This window comes from Leopardus geoffroyi, chromosome A2, assembly GCF_018350155.1.
Source record: "Leopardus geoffroyi isolate Oge1 chromosome A2, O.geoffroyi_Oge1_pat1.0, whole genome shotgun sequence".
In the NCBI taxonomy this organism is placed as follows: domain Eukaryota; kingdom Metazoa; phylum Chordata; class Mammalia; order Carnivora; family Felidae; genus Leopardus; species Leopardus geoffroyi.
This window is the reverse complement of record NC_059331.1, coordinates 108,305,653-108,322,560: the sequence shown is the minus strand read 5'-3', so window position 1 is coordinate 108,322,560 and position 16,908 is coordinate 108,305,653. Positions and strand designations below refer to the sequence as shown.

General features: G+C 38.1%; 1 pseudogene; it reads left to right on the top strand.

The window, feature by feature from the left end:
* The first annotated feature begins 15,298 nt into the window (after positions 1 to 15,298).
* LOC123607264 lies at positions 15,299 to 16,308 on the top strand (annotated as a pseudogene).
* The last annotated feature ends 600 nt before the right edge of the window (positions 16,309 to 16,908 follow it).

Here is a 16,908-nt window from a genome sequence, read left to right as displayed (position 1 = left end):
TTTCATAATTCTCTTACACTACTTTTGACTTTTCCAAAGAATTGTAATTGGAACTTTAATTGAAATCAAATCTAAATAATTTATTACTTAATATGGTGTATCAGCTCCTTTTTTTTTTTTTTTTTTTTTTTTTTTTTGCACTAATGCTACATAACAAAACTCCTGAGATGGGGGGAAAGAACTCCTGAAGATGTCATGGCTTAAAACAACAAGCATTTTTGGCTTATGAGGCTGCAGTTAAGTGACTCAAACAGGGCTTTGCTTGGGCAATTCTGCTCCTTTTGACTGAGCTTACTCTTCAGTCTTGGCATTGCCTAGCTGCAGGCTGATGTAGGCTGGCTATGGGAAAACTGAGACACTCCTCTTTGCTCCATGTATCTTTAATTGTCTAGAATGTGCATATTCTCATAGTGGTGGCAGAGATTCAAGGACACAGATGAAAGCTTGCAAGTACTTTTTAAGCCTGTGTTTATAAAATTCTTGCCAGTGTTTCATTGGCCAGAGCAAGTCACACGCCAAAATCCACACTAAGAGTGGGAGAGTACTATCTACCAAATCAGTATAACCACATTGAATGCTTCTCTAAGATGTCATAATCATCTATGGAGCATATTGTCCTTTCCATATAGAGCTTCTATCCCTTAAAAAAATCTTTTTCAAAGTATATATGTGTTCAAATCCATACAGATGATTGAAATGTATAACCTGATTAAGAATCACTAACCTAATGCAATTAATACCAAAAGATATGACATGGCAGTTTAAATTGTCCTGTGCAGAATATGCTTATATTTCAAAAATTGTCAAAAATGTTTACCAGGTTCAAGGCATCCGTAAAAATTTTGGGAGAGATGAGCCATGAATACAAGGGCAACTTTATTCCTTAGGTCCTGTAATTTATCTCCCTTGTACTTACTTTTCAGAATGTAAAAATTGTGAACATGAATTTATCTAGGGTGCCTGGGTGGCTTAGTCGGTTAAGCATCTGTCCCTTGATTTTGACTCAGGTCATGATTTTGCAGTTGATGAGATCAAGCCCCCATGTTGGCCTCTGCACTGAGAGCATGGAACCTATTTGGGTTTCTTTCTCTCACTCTTTCTCTGCCCCTCCCCTGTGTGCTCTCTCTTTCTCTCTCTCAAAATAAGTAAACATAAAAAATTAAAAAGAAAAGAACAGTAATATATCTAACTTCAATAAAATGCTCCTCTTAGATTCCCTGTTTCACATTTTTACTTGGTTTTACTACCTACTGCATTTTATAATACAGTTTTTCCCCTTTATCCAGATTTCACAAAGGATCTAACTTCATTCTGTGACTTGCCCTGACTCAGTGGATCATTCAAACAATAACTTAGTAATGAACACTGACTGAAGCATGTGTCACAAAATCATTTTTGTATTTAGTCTTTAAGTGTCATTCTAATTAATAATATGAGAGCATGATTTTCCAGTTTCATCATGGGATTTTATTATAGTATAAGTATCTTGGATTACTGCAAATCAGGTTAAAATACAGAAATAAGAGAAATGTATACGGGGCACCTGGATGGCTCAGTCGGTTAAACATCTGACTTTGGCTCAGGTCATGATATCACGGTTTGTGAGTTTGAGCCCCATGTCAGGCTTTGTGCTGACAGCTCAGAGCCTGGAGCCTGTTTTAGATTCTGTGTCGCCCTCTCTCTCTCTGCCTCTCCCACGTTCACACACTTTGTCTCTCTGTCTCCAAAAATAAACATTAAAAAAAGAAAAATATGTATGAAAATTGATTCATGGAAAGGCACAAATGCATACCAAGACTCTAAGTTTTAACACAGGCAGAAATCTGGCCTTATTCTTTTACTCCATTTTCATTGTGCTTTATTGACTGGCTTTAAAATAATTTCTCATCAAGAAACTTTAATTCTTATGAAAAAATAAGTTCATTTTTGGTGGTCAAGAATATTATTGGTGTCGTCCCATTTGTCTGTTTTTGCTTTTATTGCCTATGGTTTTAATGTTATATCTATGAAATCATTGCCAAGGATCGTGGCAGGAAGATTTCTTCCCTGAATTTTCATTTAGAAGATTTAAAGTTTCAGGAGTTAAGTTTAAGTCTGTAATCACTCTTGAGTTGATTGTTGTGTATGGTGTAAGATCAGGGTCCAATTTCATCTTTATGTCTGAAGATATCCATTTTTCCTATTGCCAGTTTTTGATGAGACCATTCTTCTCCCATTGTGTTCTTGTCATCCTTGTCAAAGATCAGATGACTGTATAATGTCTGAATTTATTTCTAGGTTCTCTGTATTCTGTTCTTTCAGTCTAAAAGTCTGTTTATGCCACTACCTTACTGTTTTATTGCTGTATCTGTAGTATATTTTGAAATCAGGAAATGCAATGCCTCTAGCTTTATCCTTCCTTTTCAAGTTTGAGAATCCTTTGTGATTTGAGATCCTTTGTTATTCCATATGAATTTTAGAATTATTTTTTCTACTTCTATAAAAAATGCCCTTAGAATTTTGTTAGGGATTGCATTCAATCTGTAGATTGCTTTGGGTAGTATAGACATTTTAACAATATTAAATTTTCCAATCAAATAAAAAAACTTCTCCACAGTAAAGGAAACAATCATTAAAGTGAAAAGGCAACACACAGAATAGAGGAAAATATTTGCAAACCATATATCTGATAAGAGATTACCTCCCAAAATATATAAGGACCTCTTATAACTCGATAGGAGCAAAAACTAACAAACCTATTTAAAAATGGGCTAAGGACTTGAATAGACCTTTCTTCAAAAGATATACAAGTAGCTGACAGGTTTATGAAAAGATGCTCAACATGACTAATCATCAGGAAGATGTAAATCAGAACTATAATGAGGTATCACCTAACATCTGTTAGGATGGGTATTATAAAAAAAATACTGTTGTCAAGAAATGGGAACCCTTGTACACTATTGGGAATGCAAAAATGGTGAAGCCTCTAAGAAAAACAGTATTGAGTTTCCTCAAAAAATTAAAAATAATTAATTTTTACTACCATGTGATCCAGTAATTATAATTCTAGATATTTATTTAAAATAACTGAAATTAAGAACTCAAAGTGAGATTAGCTGTCATGTTTATTGCAGCACTATTTGCAATAGCCAGATGTGGAAACAACCTAAATATCCATCAGTAGATGAATAGATTAGATGAAGGAGATGTGCGCGCGCGCACACACACACACACACACACACACACACACACACACTAGACTGTTTTTCAGCCTTAAAAAATAAGGAAATCCTATAATATGTGAAAACATAGATGAACTCTAAGTACATTATGTTAAATGAAATAACACACCCACAGAAAGACAAATACTGCCTGATTCCACTTATGTGAAGTATTTATTTATTTATTTTTTTTTTTAATTTTTTTTTTCCACGTTTTTATTTATTTTTGGGACAGAGAGAGACAGAGCATGAACAGGGGAGGGGCAGAGAGAGAGGGAGACACAGAATCGGAAACAGGCTCCAGGCTCTGAACCATCAGCCCAGAGCCCGACGCGGGGCTCGAACTCACGGACCGCGAGATCGTGACCTGGCTGAAGTCGGACGCTTAACCGACTGCGCCACCCAGGCGCCCCGATGTGAAGTATTTAAAATAGTCAAACTCCTAGAAGTAGAGAGCAGAAAGGTGGTTACCAGGGGCAGCAGGGAAGGGAAATGGGTAGCTGCTCACGAATGGGTATAAAGTTCCAGTAATGATGAGCTAAATTGGTGAAAAGGATTAAGAGGTACAAATTTTCAGTTATAAAATAGATAAATTATAGGGATGAAAAGTACAGCCTAAAGAATATAGTCAGTAATATTGTAATAATTTGTATGCTAACAGATGGTAAGTACAGTTGTGATAAGTCTATCATAAGTTTATAATGGTCAAATCACTATGTTGTACACCTAAAATTAATATAATATATGTCCACTATACTTCAATAAATAAGTAAAAATAGAAATAAAAGTTAAAAATGAAATTGTTTTAAAGTTCTAGTAATCCAAGATGAATGCTGTAGTATATACTTAAAAGCTAAGTGGGTAGTTCTCATGTTAAATGTTACCACAATAAAATAAAAATTGAAAAAGAATATTATTGAGTAAATTTGAATTAAGTGCTATGTTTGAGGGAGCTATTAAAATGCATGATCTGTCTATTGAAGAGTTCAGGCCTGGTTTCAGAAATTTGGGACAAAGAAACTCTGAAATGCTTGAGGCATGTTTCCTGGCACTGTGTTATATCACCTTTTCGGACTCTGAAGCCAAGACTCAGAGCTTAAAGAGTGGGATGTTGATTGTCAATGTGTTACTAATAAAAAGTTAAGCCCTCAGATTTCTAAACCAGACATATTTGCAAAAACCATTGCAATTCCTTATATTTCTTTCTGTATCGGTTATTCATCTCACACTCCTGAAAAGCAATGCATGACTTCATTCATTATGATCTATGCTTCAGTTTGAACGATTCAGGAATATTCGTCAAGATTTGCCATTAATCAGTTAAAGATGTTCATAAACAAAGCCAATGAATAATTCATATAAAATCGAGTACATGTGCTCTAATGATGAATAATCATGAACTGATCTGGAATTTGTTAATGACTTATGAATATTTATCTCTAGATGGAACTCCTGTGCAATTCATAATTCCATGAAAACTGTTTCCTTTTAGATTTCATCATGTACTTTTGCTGAAGATGCCTTTGGGACCATTAAGTATCTTTCCTAGAGGATTATGATACAATAAAAATTGTGAATGTAATGTCATCTGCAGACCTTACTAAACACACAAAAAATTTAATTTATTTCAACAGCCTGCATGTAGCAGATTTTTCTCAATAATATGGTCTTTCACCATATGATCTTCTTACATGTGACAGGAAGATTGCTGTGTGAAGCTCCTTTAATGAGTCAGATGTGAAAATGTGAAAAAGTAAACCAAACTGAAAACCAAATGCCGGAGGTAACGTTTTACTTAAGTAGTCCCTAATCTTATGCCAGGTGTGGAATGTGCTGCTCTTCTACAAATGTGTTCTCAGTGTGCCCTCCGGCCACTTGCACACTGGAAATTTCACAACAACTTTGGATTGAGTATTTATATGACATGGGACACTTAAGCCTAGAATTGTCATCAGCTGGCCTTTCTCAGGATGAGGAGAATTAGCAAGCAACATTTTTGGAACTCTTCAAGTGTTCTAGTGCTTGGCAGTCCTTTACCAGTTAATCCTCCTTTAAGGGAGGTCAGCCCTCTGCTTGAATTTTCACACGAAGTATTTCACACAGATGTGAAATCATCTCTAAAAGGCCATTGTGCAGCAGTTGGGTGGCAATGAAATAATCATCAGATACATACCTGGACAAAATTGAGGGGCAAGTAATCTATCTCTTTGGTTGCCCACCTGGATGCTCTTTCTTAGCGCTGCTTCTAAGAAAAGCATAACTGTTACTTGTTGAATCAGGAACTTTGCTAAACACATACTGGAGTGAATTTGTTTTTCACTAGAATTCTAAGAAATGGGGACTATCATTGTCTCTATTTTACAGATGATACAACTAAAGCATACAGTGGGTAAATTAATTGTTTAGTACATAGCTAGTAAATGACACAGCTTGGATTCAAATCCATCAGGGCTCCACACAGGACTTATAAGCACTCTGATACGATATGCTTCCTCTGTTTCCCTGGGATGCCTCTGCTGCTCCAGTTTTGCCCTACCAATTATCATCATCTCATCTAATTTGTCTACTGCCCACAATTACCTGTAATGTACATGTCTGCCAAGTGTCTCCAGCAAAACTTGTTTTATGTCCTGTTAGTCACCGTTTTCCCCCTCTACGGCAAGAAACTCCTAAATTATCCCTACATAATGTGTCTTCTTGATCACTGAAATATTTTGAAAGGGTAACTTTTGGAGATTAATTTAAAATACCTTGTAAGTAGATATATACTGTGTCCCTGTGTCCCTGCACAGGATCACCTGTGCATAAAAAATGGGGTGAATTTTTTTTATCACTGTTTTCTCCACAAGATTGTAAAATTTATCAGGCCCCTTAGAAAAGTGGGAAGCTTTTGCAGTTAAACTCTGGAGGAGTTTGCCGCTAACCTGTTTGTAGATAGTAATAATGAGGGCAAGGTTGAACTGCAAAGTAAATCTCATGCTCTTTTAGATGTTTTATTGTCTAGGCCAGGACATTTTCATATGTGCAAATGTTGTAGGGTTTTTGGAGAGGGCACAGCGCTAGTATTTGGGAAAATTACTTTGTGATTGTAAATTATATCTATGTCACTACACTGAGTGGTTAAATTCCTCAATTTATAAGGAAAGTTAATGGTTGCTATGAGGGTCAGTTTCTTTTTCTTTTTCTTTAATGTTTCTATGTTTATTATTTATTTATTTATTTATTTATTTATTTATTTATATTTATTTTTTAAAATATTAAATGTATTGTCGAATTGGTTTCCATACAACACCCAGTGATCATCCCAACAGGTGCCCTCTTCAATACCCATCACCCACCCTTCCCTCCCTCCCACCCCCCATCAACCCTTAGTTTGTTCTCAGTTTTTAAGAGTCTCTTATACTTTGGCTGTCTCCCTCTCTAACCTCTTTTTTTTTCTTCCCCTCCCCCATGGACTTCTGTTAAGTTTCTCAGGATCCACATAAGAGTGAAAACATATGGTATCTGTCTTTCTCTCTATGACTTATTTCACTTAGCATAACATTCTCCAGTTCCATCCACGTTGCTACAAAAGGCCATATTTCATTCTTTCTCATTGCTATGTAGTATTCCATTGTGTATATAAACCACAATTTCTTTATCCATTCGTCAGTTGATGGACATTTAGGCTCTTTCCATAATTTGGCTATTGTTGAAAGTGCTGCTCTAAACCTTGGGGTACAAGTGCCCCTATGCATCAGCACTCCTGTATCCCTTGGGTATATTACTAGCAGTGCCATTGCTGGGTCATAGGGTAGGTCTATTTTTAATTTTTTGAGGAACCTCCACACTGTTTTCCAGAGTGGGTGTACCAGTTTGCATTCCCATCAACAGTGCAAGAGGGTTCCCGTTTCTCCACATCCTCGCCAGCATCTATAGTCTCCTGATTTGTTCATTTTAGCCACTCTGACTGGCGTGAGGTGATATCTGAGTGTGGTTTCAATTTGTATTCCCCTGATGAGGAGTGATGTTGAGCATCGTTTCATGTGCCTGTTGGCCATCCGGATGTCTTCTTTAGAGAAGTGTCTATTCATGTTTTCTGCCCATTTCTTCACTGGATTATTTGTTTTTCGGGTGTGGAGTTGGGTGAACTCTTTATAGATTTTGGATACTAGCCCTTTGTCCAATATGTCATTTGCAAATATCTTTTCCCATTCCGTTGGTTGCCTTTTAGTTTTGTTGATTGTTTCCTTTGCAGTGCAGAAGCTTTGTATCTTCATGAGGTCCCAATAGTTCATTTTTGCTTTTATTCCCTTGCCTTTAGGGATGTGTCAAGTAAGAAATTGCTGCAACTGAAGTCAAAAATGTTTTTTTTTTCCTGCTTTCTCCTCTAGGGTTTTGATGGTTTCCTGTCTCACATTCAGGCCCTTTATCCATTTTGAGTTTGTTTTTGTGAATGGTGTAAGAAAGTGGTCTAGTTTAATTCTTCTGCATGTTGCTGTCCAGTTCTCCCAGCAACATTTGTTAAAGAGACTGTCTTTTTCCCATTGTATATTCTTTACTGATTTGTCAAAGATGAGTTGGCCATACTTTTGTGGGTCTAGTTCTGGGGTTTCTATTCTATTCCATCGGTCGATGTGTCTGTTTTTGTGCCAAACCATGCTGTCTTGATGATTACAGCTTTTTAGTAGAGGCTAAAGACTGGGATTGTGATGCCTCCTGCTTTGGTCTTCTTCAAAATTACTTTGGCTCTTCGGGGCCTTTTGTGGTTCCATACAAATTTTAGGATTGCTTGTTCTAGCTTCGAAAAGAATGCTGGTGCAATTTTTATTGGGATTGCATTGAATGTGTAGATTGCTTTGGGTAGTATTGACATTTAACAATATTTATTCTTCTAATCCATGAACACGGAATGTTTTTCCATTTCTTTATATCTTCTTCAATTTCCTTTATAAGCTTTCTATACTTTTCAGCCTACAGATCTTTTACATCTTTGGTTAGGTTTATTCCTAGGTATTTTATGATTCTTGGTGCAATTGTGAATGGGATCAGTTTCTTTATTTGTCTTTCTGTTGCTTCATTATTAGTGTATAAGAATGCAACTGATTTCTGGACATTGATTTTGTATCCTGCGACTTTGCTGAATTCATGTATCAGTTCTAGCAGACTTTTGGTGGAGTCTATCGGATTTTCCATGTATAATGTCATGTCATCTGCAAAAAGTGAAAGCTTGACTTCATCTTTGCCAATTTTTATGCCTTTGATTTCCTTTTGTTGTCTGATTGCTGACGCTAGAACTTCCAACACTATGTTAAACAACAGCAGTGAGAATGGACATCCCTGTCGTGGTCCTGATATCAGGGGGGAAAGCTCTCAGTTTTTTCCCATAGAGGATGATATTAGCTGTGGGCATTTCATAAATGGCTTTTATAATGTTTAAGTATGTTCCTTCTATCCTGACTTTCTCGAGGGTTTTTATTTAGAAAGGATGCTGAATTTTGTCAGATGCTTTTTCTGCATCGATTGACAGGATCATATGGTTCTTATCTTTTCTTTTATTAATGTGATGTATCACATTGATTGATTTGCGAATGTTGAACCAGCCCTGCATCCCAGGAATGAATCCCACTTGATCATGGTGAATAATTCTGTCTATATGCTGTTGAATTCGATTTGCTAGTATCTTATTGAGTATGTTTGCATCTATATTCATCAGGGATATGGCCTGTAGTTCTCTATTTTTACTGGGTCTCTGTCTGGTTTAGGAATCAAGGTAATGCTTGCTTCATAGAATGAGTCTGCAAGTTTTCCTTCCCTTTATATTTTTTGGAATAGCTTGAGAAGGATAGGTATTATCTCTGCTTTAAATGTCTGGTAGAATTCCCCTGGGAAGCCCATCTGGTCCTGGACTCTTATTTGTTGGAGATTTTTGATAACTGATTCAATTTTTTCGCTGGGTATGAGTCTGTTCAAGTTTTCTATTTCTTCCTGTTTGAGTTTTGGAAGTGTGTGGGTATTTAGGAATTTTTCCATTTCTTCCAGGTTGTCTGGTTTGTTGGCATATAATTTTTCATTGTATTGCCTGATAATTGCTTGTATTTCTGAGGGATTGGTTGTAATAATTCCATTTTCATTCATGATTTTATCTATTTGGGTCATCTCCCCCCCCTTTTTTTTTGAGAAGCCTGGCTACAGGTTTATCAACTTTGTTTATTTAAAAAAAAACAAAAAAAAAACAACTCTTGGTTTCATTGATCTGCTCTACAGTTTTTTTTAGATTCTATATTGTTTATTTCTGCTCTGATCTTTATTATTTCTCTTCTTCTGCTGGTTTGGGAGGTGTCTTTGCTGTTCTGCTTCTAGTTCTTTTAGGTGTGCTGTTAGATTTTGTATTTGGGATTTTTCTTGTTTCTTGAGATAGACCTGGATTGCAATGTATTTTCCTCTCAGGACTGCCTTTGCTGCGTCCCAAAGCGTTTGGATTGTTGTATTTTCATTTTCGTTTGTTTCCATATATTTTTTAATTTCTTCTCTAATTGCCTGGTTGACCCACTCATTCGTTAGTAGGGTGTTCTTTAACCTCCATGCTTTTGGAGGTTTTCCAGACTTTTCCTGTGGTTGATTTCAAGCTTCATAGCATTTGGTCTGAAAGTATGCATGGTATGTTCTCAATTCTTGTATATTTATGAAGGGCTGTTTTGTGACCCAGTATGTGATCTGTCTTTGAGAATGTTCCATGTGCACTGAAGAAGAAAGTATATTCTGTTGCTTTGGGATGCAGAGTTCTAAATATATCTGTCAAGTCCATCTGATCCAATTTTTCATTCAGGGCCCTTGTTTCTTTGTTGGTCCTGTGTCTAGATGATCTATCCATTGTTGTAAGTGGAGTATTAAAGTCCCCTGCAATTACCACATTCTTATCAATAAGTTTGCTTATGTTTGTGAGTCATTGTTTTATGTATTTGGGGGCTCCCATATTCAGCACATAGACATTTATAATTGTTAGCTCTTCCTGATGGATAGACCCTGTAATTATTATATAATGCCCTTCTTCATCTCTTGTTACAGCCTTTAACTTAAAGTCTAGTTTGTCTGATATAAGTATGGCTACTCCAGCTTTCTTTTGACTTCCAGTAACATGATAGATAGTTCTCTATCCCCTCACTTTCAGTCTGAAGGTGTCCTCAGGTCTAAAATGAGTCTCCTGTAGACAGCAAATAGATGGGTGTTGTTTTTTTATCCATTCTGATACCCTATGCCTTTTGGTTGGAGCATTTAGTCCATTTACATTCAGTGTTATTATAGAAAGATATGGGTTTAGAGTCATTGTGATGTCTGTAGGTTTCATGCTTGTAGCGATGTCTCTCGTACTTTGTCTCACAGGCTACCCCTTAAGATCTCTTGTAGGATTGGTTTAGTGGTGACGAATTCCTTCAGTTTTTGTTTGTTTGGGAAGACCTTATCTCTCCTTCTATTCTAAATGACAGACTTGCTGGATAGAGGATTCTCGGCTGCATATTTTTTCTCTTCATCACATTGAAGGTTTCCTGCCGTTCCTTTCTGGCCTGCCAAGTTTCAGGAGATAGATCCATCACTAGTCTTACCAGTCTCCCTTTATATGTTACAGCATGTTTATTCCTAGCTGCTTTCAGAATTTTCTCTTTATCCCTGTATTTTGCCAGTTGGACTATGATATGTCACGCAGAAGATCTATTCAAGTTACGTCTGAAGGGACATCTCTGTGCCTCTTGGATTTCAATGCCTTTTTCCTTCCCCAGATCAGGGAAGTTCTCAGCTATGATTTCTTCAAGTACACCTTCAGCACCTTTCTCTCTCTCTTCCTCCTCTGGAATCCCTATTATATGTATATTATTGTGTTTCATCGTATCACTTAGTTCTCTAATTCTCCCTTCATACTCCTCGATTTATCTTTTTCTCATATTCCTCTTCTTCCATAATTTTATCTTCTAGTTCACCTGTTCTCTCCTCTGCCTCTTCAATTCGAGCTGTGGTTGCCTCCATTTTATTTTGCAGCTCATATATAGCATTTTTTAGCTCCTCCTGACTGTTTCTTAGTCCCTTGATCTCTGTAGCAATAGATTCTCTGCTGTCCTCTGTATTTTTTTCGAGCCCAGCGATTAATTTTATAACTATTATTTTAAATTCATTTTCTCTTATATTGCTTAAATCATTTTTGATCAGTTCGTTAGCTGTTGCTACTTCCTGGAGTTTCTTTTGAGGAGAATTCTTCCATTTCATCATTTTGGATAGTCCCTGGAGTGGCGCGGAACTGCAGGGCTCTTCCCCTGTGCTGTCTGAAGTAACTTGTGTTGGTGGGCAGGGCTACAGTCAGACCTCCCCACTTGCATTCGGCACTCAGATTTTTGGAGAACCAGTCTCTTCTGAGCCGGCCGGTGTTAAATAAATCTCCAATCCACCAAGATCTCCGAGTGCTTCTTGGTTTTTCTGCCAGCGTTCCAGCCTGGTTCTCTAACAGTCTGGGACAGGGTGGAATTTCCTCTGAGGAAACCCCTTTCCTTTCTCAGTCCAGATGCTTGGATCTTTCAGGTTGAGCCATCTAGAGGCTGGGAAGCCCAAGGTGAAGGTGCCAACCAATTTGGTTCCGTGTGAGGCTTCTCTTCTTGGCTTGCAGATAGATGGCTGCCTTCACACTACATCCTCCAGAGAATATCCTGAAAATATTCATGTCTCAGCCCCTCTTCACTAACATCCTGGTTGAAGCCACAGCTCATGAACTCAGGTTTGACTGACTCCATCACCCAAGCAGAAACCCTGTGAGTCTGTGGAGGGCTCAGCTGTGGTTAGCCACCCCTCCTTGGAGCCCTGCAGCCTGGAGGAATCTTTAATGTTGTCATTTTTTGAGACAGGGTGAGAGAAAGAGAGCGCAAGTGGGGGAGGGGCAGAGAGAGAAGGGGCAGAGCATCTGAAGCAGGCTCTCTGGTGGCAGCAGCAAGCCTGATATGGGACTCGAACTCACAAACTACAAGATCATGACCTAAGTTGAAGTCAGACGCTTAACCGCCTGAGCCACCAAGGCACCCCGAGGTCAATTTATATTCATAAAACCATTCCATTTTGGAGAAGAAGGGAAGGTTTACAAACTATTTTGCTTTCCTTACAGTTCAGACTATTTCATACACATTTAAGTTTTTGTATCTGGACCAAGCTTGTAGGTGCATGTACATATTTTTAAAGCACTTCTCCATATACCCCTCCCCATTTCATCAAACGAATATTAAGGTTTGAAAAACCAATAATTGTTCATAAATATTAATGGCACAATGGGAATTATATCTCATAGCTGCAGATAGACAATGATATATATGATACAGCAATGAAAAAAATATGAAGTCTTTTTTTAAATTTTTTTTTTTCAACGTTTATTTATTTTTGGGACAGAGAGAGACACAGCATGAACGGGGGAGGGGCAGAGAGAGAGGGAGACACAGAATCGGAAACAGGCTCCAGGCTCTGAGCCATCAGCCCAGAGCCCGATGCGGGGCTCGAACTCCCGGACCGTGAGATCGTGACCTGGCTGAAGTCGGACGCTCAACCGACTGCGCCACCCAGGCGCCCCGAAAATATGAAGTCTTTTTAAAAGGCTGAATTAGAAAAAGTAGGTCCTTAGAAACATTGCTAAAATTACTCAAAATTCTGAAGTTGTCAACACCTCTTTCTTTTATACATGAGCCTAGCATTTTTGCCCTAAGAGAAAATATCTAAGAGCCAATGGTCTTCTGAAAGTCTATCAAATTTCGTGAAAATTACTTCAATCCTCTTCATAAATACCTTGTGTGAATTTATATCCAAATAAAATAGTCTTCTTCAACAACATGGAAAACATAATTTATATTATTAGAATAATAACAATTTTAAATGGACTGGTTTTATTTTCTGAATTTTTCAAATCAACTTGCTAACCCTTTGTGTATGTCTTGTACATTACAATACAGATTACTTCTTTGTAATGTTATTGTGAGGAGACACTTTTCTCATTTATATTTACTTTTAAAAATTGTAAACTTCCAACAACAAAGCAAAAAGGTAACCTACTAAATGGGAGAAGATATTTGCAAATGATATATATGATAAAGTGTTAATTTCCAAAATACATAAAGAAATTATATAACTCAATACTTGAAAAATCCAATTAAAAATGGGCAGAGGACCTGAATAGCCCCTTTTTCCCCCAAAGAAGACCTATAGATGGCCAATGGACACATGAAAAGATGCTCAAAAAAGTAAAGATACTCAACATCACTGATCATCAGGGAAATGCAAATCAAAACCACAACTGGATATGATCTCACACCATTCAGAATGACTAGTATCAAAAAGACAAGAAATAAATGTGGGCAAGGATATGGAAAAGAAGGAGCCCTTATACACTGTTGATGGGGATGTAAATTGGTAAAGCCAGTGTGGAAAGAAGTATGGAGATGCCTTAAAAAAAATCAAAACAAATATCATATGATGCAATAGTTCCTGTACTGGGTATTGGCAGAGGACCTGAACAGATAGGTTTTTCCATAGACATACAGATGGCCAGTGTACACTTGGAAAGATGCTCAGTGTCTCTGATCATCAGGGGAATGCAAATAAAAGCTACAATGAGATATTACCTCACATCCATCAGAATGACTAGTATCAAATAATAAGTGTTGATGAATATGTGGAGAAAAGGGAACCTTTGAGTACTGGTGGTGAGGTCAATTGGTGCAATCACTGTGGAAAACAGTATGGAGGTTTCTCAAAATTTAAAAACAGAAATACCATGTGATCCAATAGTTCCACTACTGGGTATTTACCCAAAGAAAATGAAAACCACCAATGCAAAAAGATGTATGCACTTCTATGTTTATTGCGGCATTGTTTATAATAGCAAAGCTACAGAAGCAACCCAATCTATCAGGAGATGAATGGATAAAGATGTGGTGTGTATGTGTATACACACACAAACACACACACACACACGATGGAATATTACTCAGCCATAAAAAAACAATGAGATCTTGCCATTTGTGACTATATAGATTGAACTAGAGGGTATTTTGGTAAGTGAAATAAGTCAGACTGATGAAGACAAATACCATATGATTGTATATGGAACTCAAGGAACAAAACAAATAGCAGCAGAGGGGAAAGAGAGGAAACCAAGAAACAGACTCAACTATAGAGAATAAACTGATGGTTACCAGAGAGGAAGTGGGGGGAATGGGTTTAATAGGCGATAAGGATTAAAGAGGGCACTTGTAATGAGTACCAGGTGTTGTATATAAATGATGAATCACAAAATTCTACACCTGAAACTAACATTACACTGTACATTAACTAACTGATATTTAAATAAAAACTTGGAAAGAAAAAAAATAGTAATAATAAAAATTAAAATAAAATTGAAAAAAAATGGTGGTTGCCAGAGGGGAGATGTATAGAAGATAGGTGAAATAGGTGAAGGAGATTAAGTAGTACAAACTTCAAGTTATAAAATAAATAAGTCACAGAGACAAAAAGCACAGCACATGGAATATATTTAATAATATTGTAAAAGAACGTATAGTTGCTATTTTATCAAAGTAATATATATAATTAAGTGCCTTACATCTATTCATTCGCCATCTTTCATGCATCTTTTATCAGCTCTTTATTTTTTAAAAATTTTTTAATGTTTTTATTTTTGAGAGGGAGAGAGCAGGGGAGGGGCAGAGAGAGGGAGACAGAGGATCCAAGGCAGGCTCTGTGCTGATAGCAGAGAGCCTGATGCGAGGCTTGAACTCAGGAACCATGAGATCATGAGCTGAGCTGAAGAGGGACGCTTAACCGGCTGAGCCACCTAGGCACCACTTTCATGCCTCTTTTAGATAGTTACCTCTATTATCTCTATTTTAAGAAGGAAAAAAAATTCAGACACATGGAAGTTTATTTAGTTACAGTTAGTAAATGGGTAAGTTCTGGTTATACATAGGCCTTTTAAATATAGAACCTGTGGCAGGTTCTCCTACACCAACCGCCTAAAAGCTGTGCTGGGATAAGTAGCAATCTCTCTTCTTCCTCTCTGCCATCTGCTTAATGGAGCAGCAGACGTAAAGCAACAACCATGTGTGAGTACATCTCCGACCACATTGGCCAGGCTGATGTACAGATTGGCAATGCCTGCTGGGAGCTTTATTGCCTGGAAAACAACTTATGTTAACCTGAATAGGCTGATAAGCCAAACAGTGTCCTCCATCACTGCTTCTCTCAGATCAGATTTGATGGGCTCTGAATGTTGATATAACAGAATTCTAAACTAATCTGGTGCCCTATCCCCATATCCACTTCTCTCTGGCCACATATGCCCCTGCCTTCTCTCCTGAGAAAGCCTACTGTGAACAGCTTTCTATAGCAAAGATCACTAGTGAGTGCTTTGGGCCAGCCAAGTAAATGGTGAAATATGAGGGGCGCCTGGGTGGCTCGGTCGGTTAAGCGTCCGACTTCGGCTCAGGTCGTGATCTCACGGTTGGTGAGTTTGAGCCCCGCGTCGGGCTCTGTGCTGACCGCTCAGAGCCTGGAGCCTGTTTCGGATTCTGTGTCTCCCTCTCTCTCTGCCCCTCCCCTGTTCATGCTCTGTCTCTCTCTGTCTCAAAAATAAATAAATGTTAAAAAAAAAAAAAAAAAAAACGGTGAAATATGACCCTTGCCACTGTAATTACATGGCTTGCTGCCTATTGTATCATGGCAACATGGTTCCCAAATATGTCGGTGCTGCCATGGCCATCATTAAGACCAAACATACCATCCAGTTTGTAGACTGGAGCTCCAGTGGCTTCAAAGTTGGTATTAATTACCACCCTTCCCCTATGGTACCTGGTAGAGACCTGGCCAAAGTACAGTGAGATTGTGGATGCTGAACATTCACAGTCATTGCAGAGGACTGGGTTCACCTGGACCACAAGTTTGACAAAATGTGTGCCTAGCATGCCTTTGTTCCCTGGTATGTAGGTGAGATCATGGAGGAAGGAAAGTTTTCTAAGACCCATGAGGGTGTAGCTGCCCTTAAGAAGGATATGAAGAGGCTAGTGTGGACTCTGTTGAAGGAGAGGATGAGGAAAACAGAGAGGAAAACTGAAGTTAAAAATGTCACAAAGGTACTGTTTTTACCTGGAAGCTTATTCTGTTTTAAACATTGAAAAGTTGTGATCTGATTATTTAATTTGTATGTAGCAGTGTATGGTCTCATATACAATTACTGACCTGTACTTTAAAATTTTTTTTTTCAACGTTTATTTATTTTTGGGACAGAGAGAGACAGAGCATGAACGGGGGAGGGGCAGAGAGAGAGGGAGACACAGAATCGGAAACAGGCTCCAGGCTCTGAGCCATCAGCCCAGAGCCCGACGCGGGGCTCGAACTCACGGACCGCGAGATCGTGACCTGGCTGAAGTCGGCCGCTTAACCGACTGCGCCACCCAGGTGCCCCCTGACCTGTACTTTAAAATACAACAGTTGTTACAGACCTAAGCTGTCTCCATTTCTCTGATGGGTTTGAATAAAGTATTCTCTGTCTTGAAAGAAAGGGAGAGAGAGAGAGAGAGAGAGATGAAAGGGAGGGAGGGAAGAAAGGAAGGAAAGAAGGAAGGAAGGAAGGAAGGAAGGAAGGAAGGAAGGAAGGAAGGAAGGAAGGAAGGAAGGAAGAAATTGCTTTGGTGTAATTGACCAATTCTTTCTT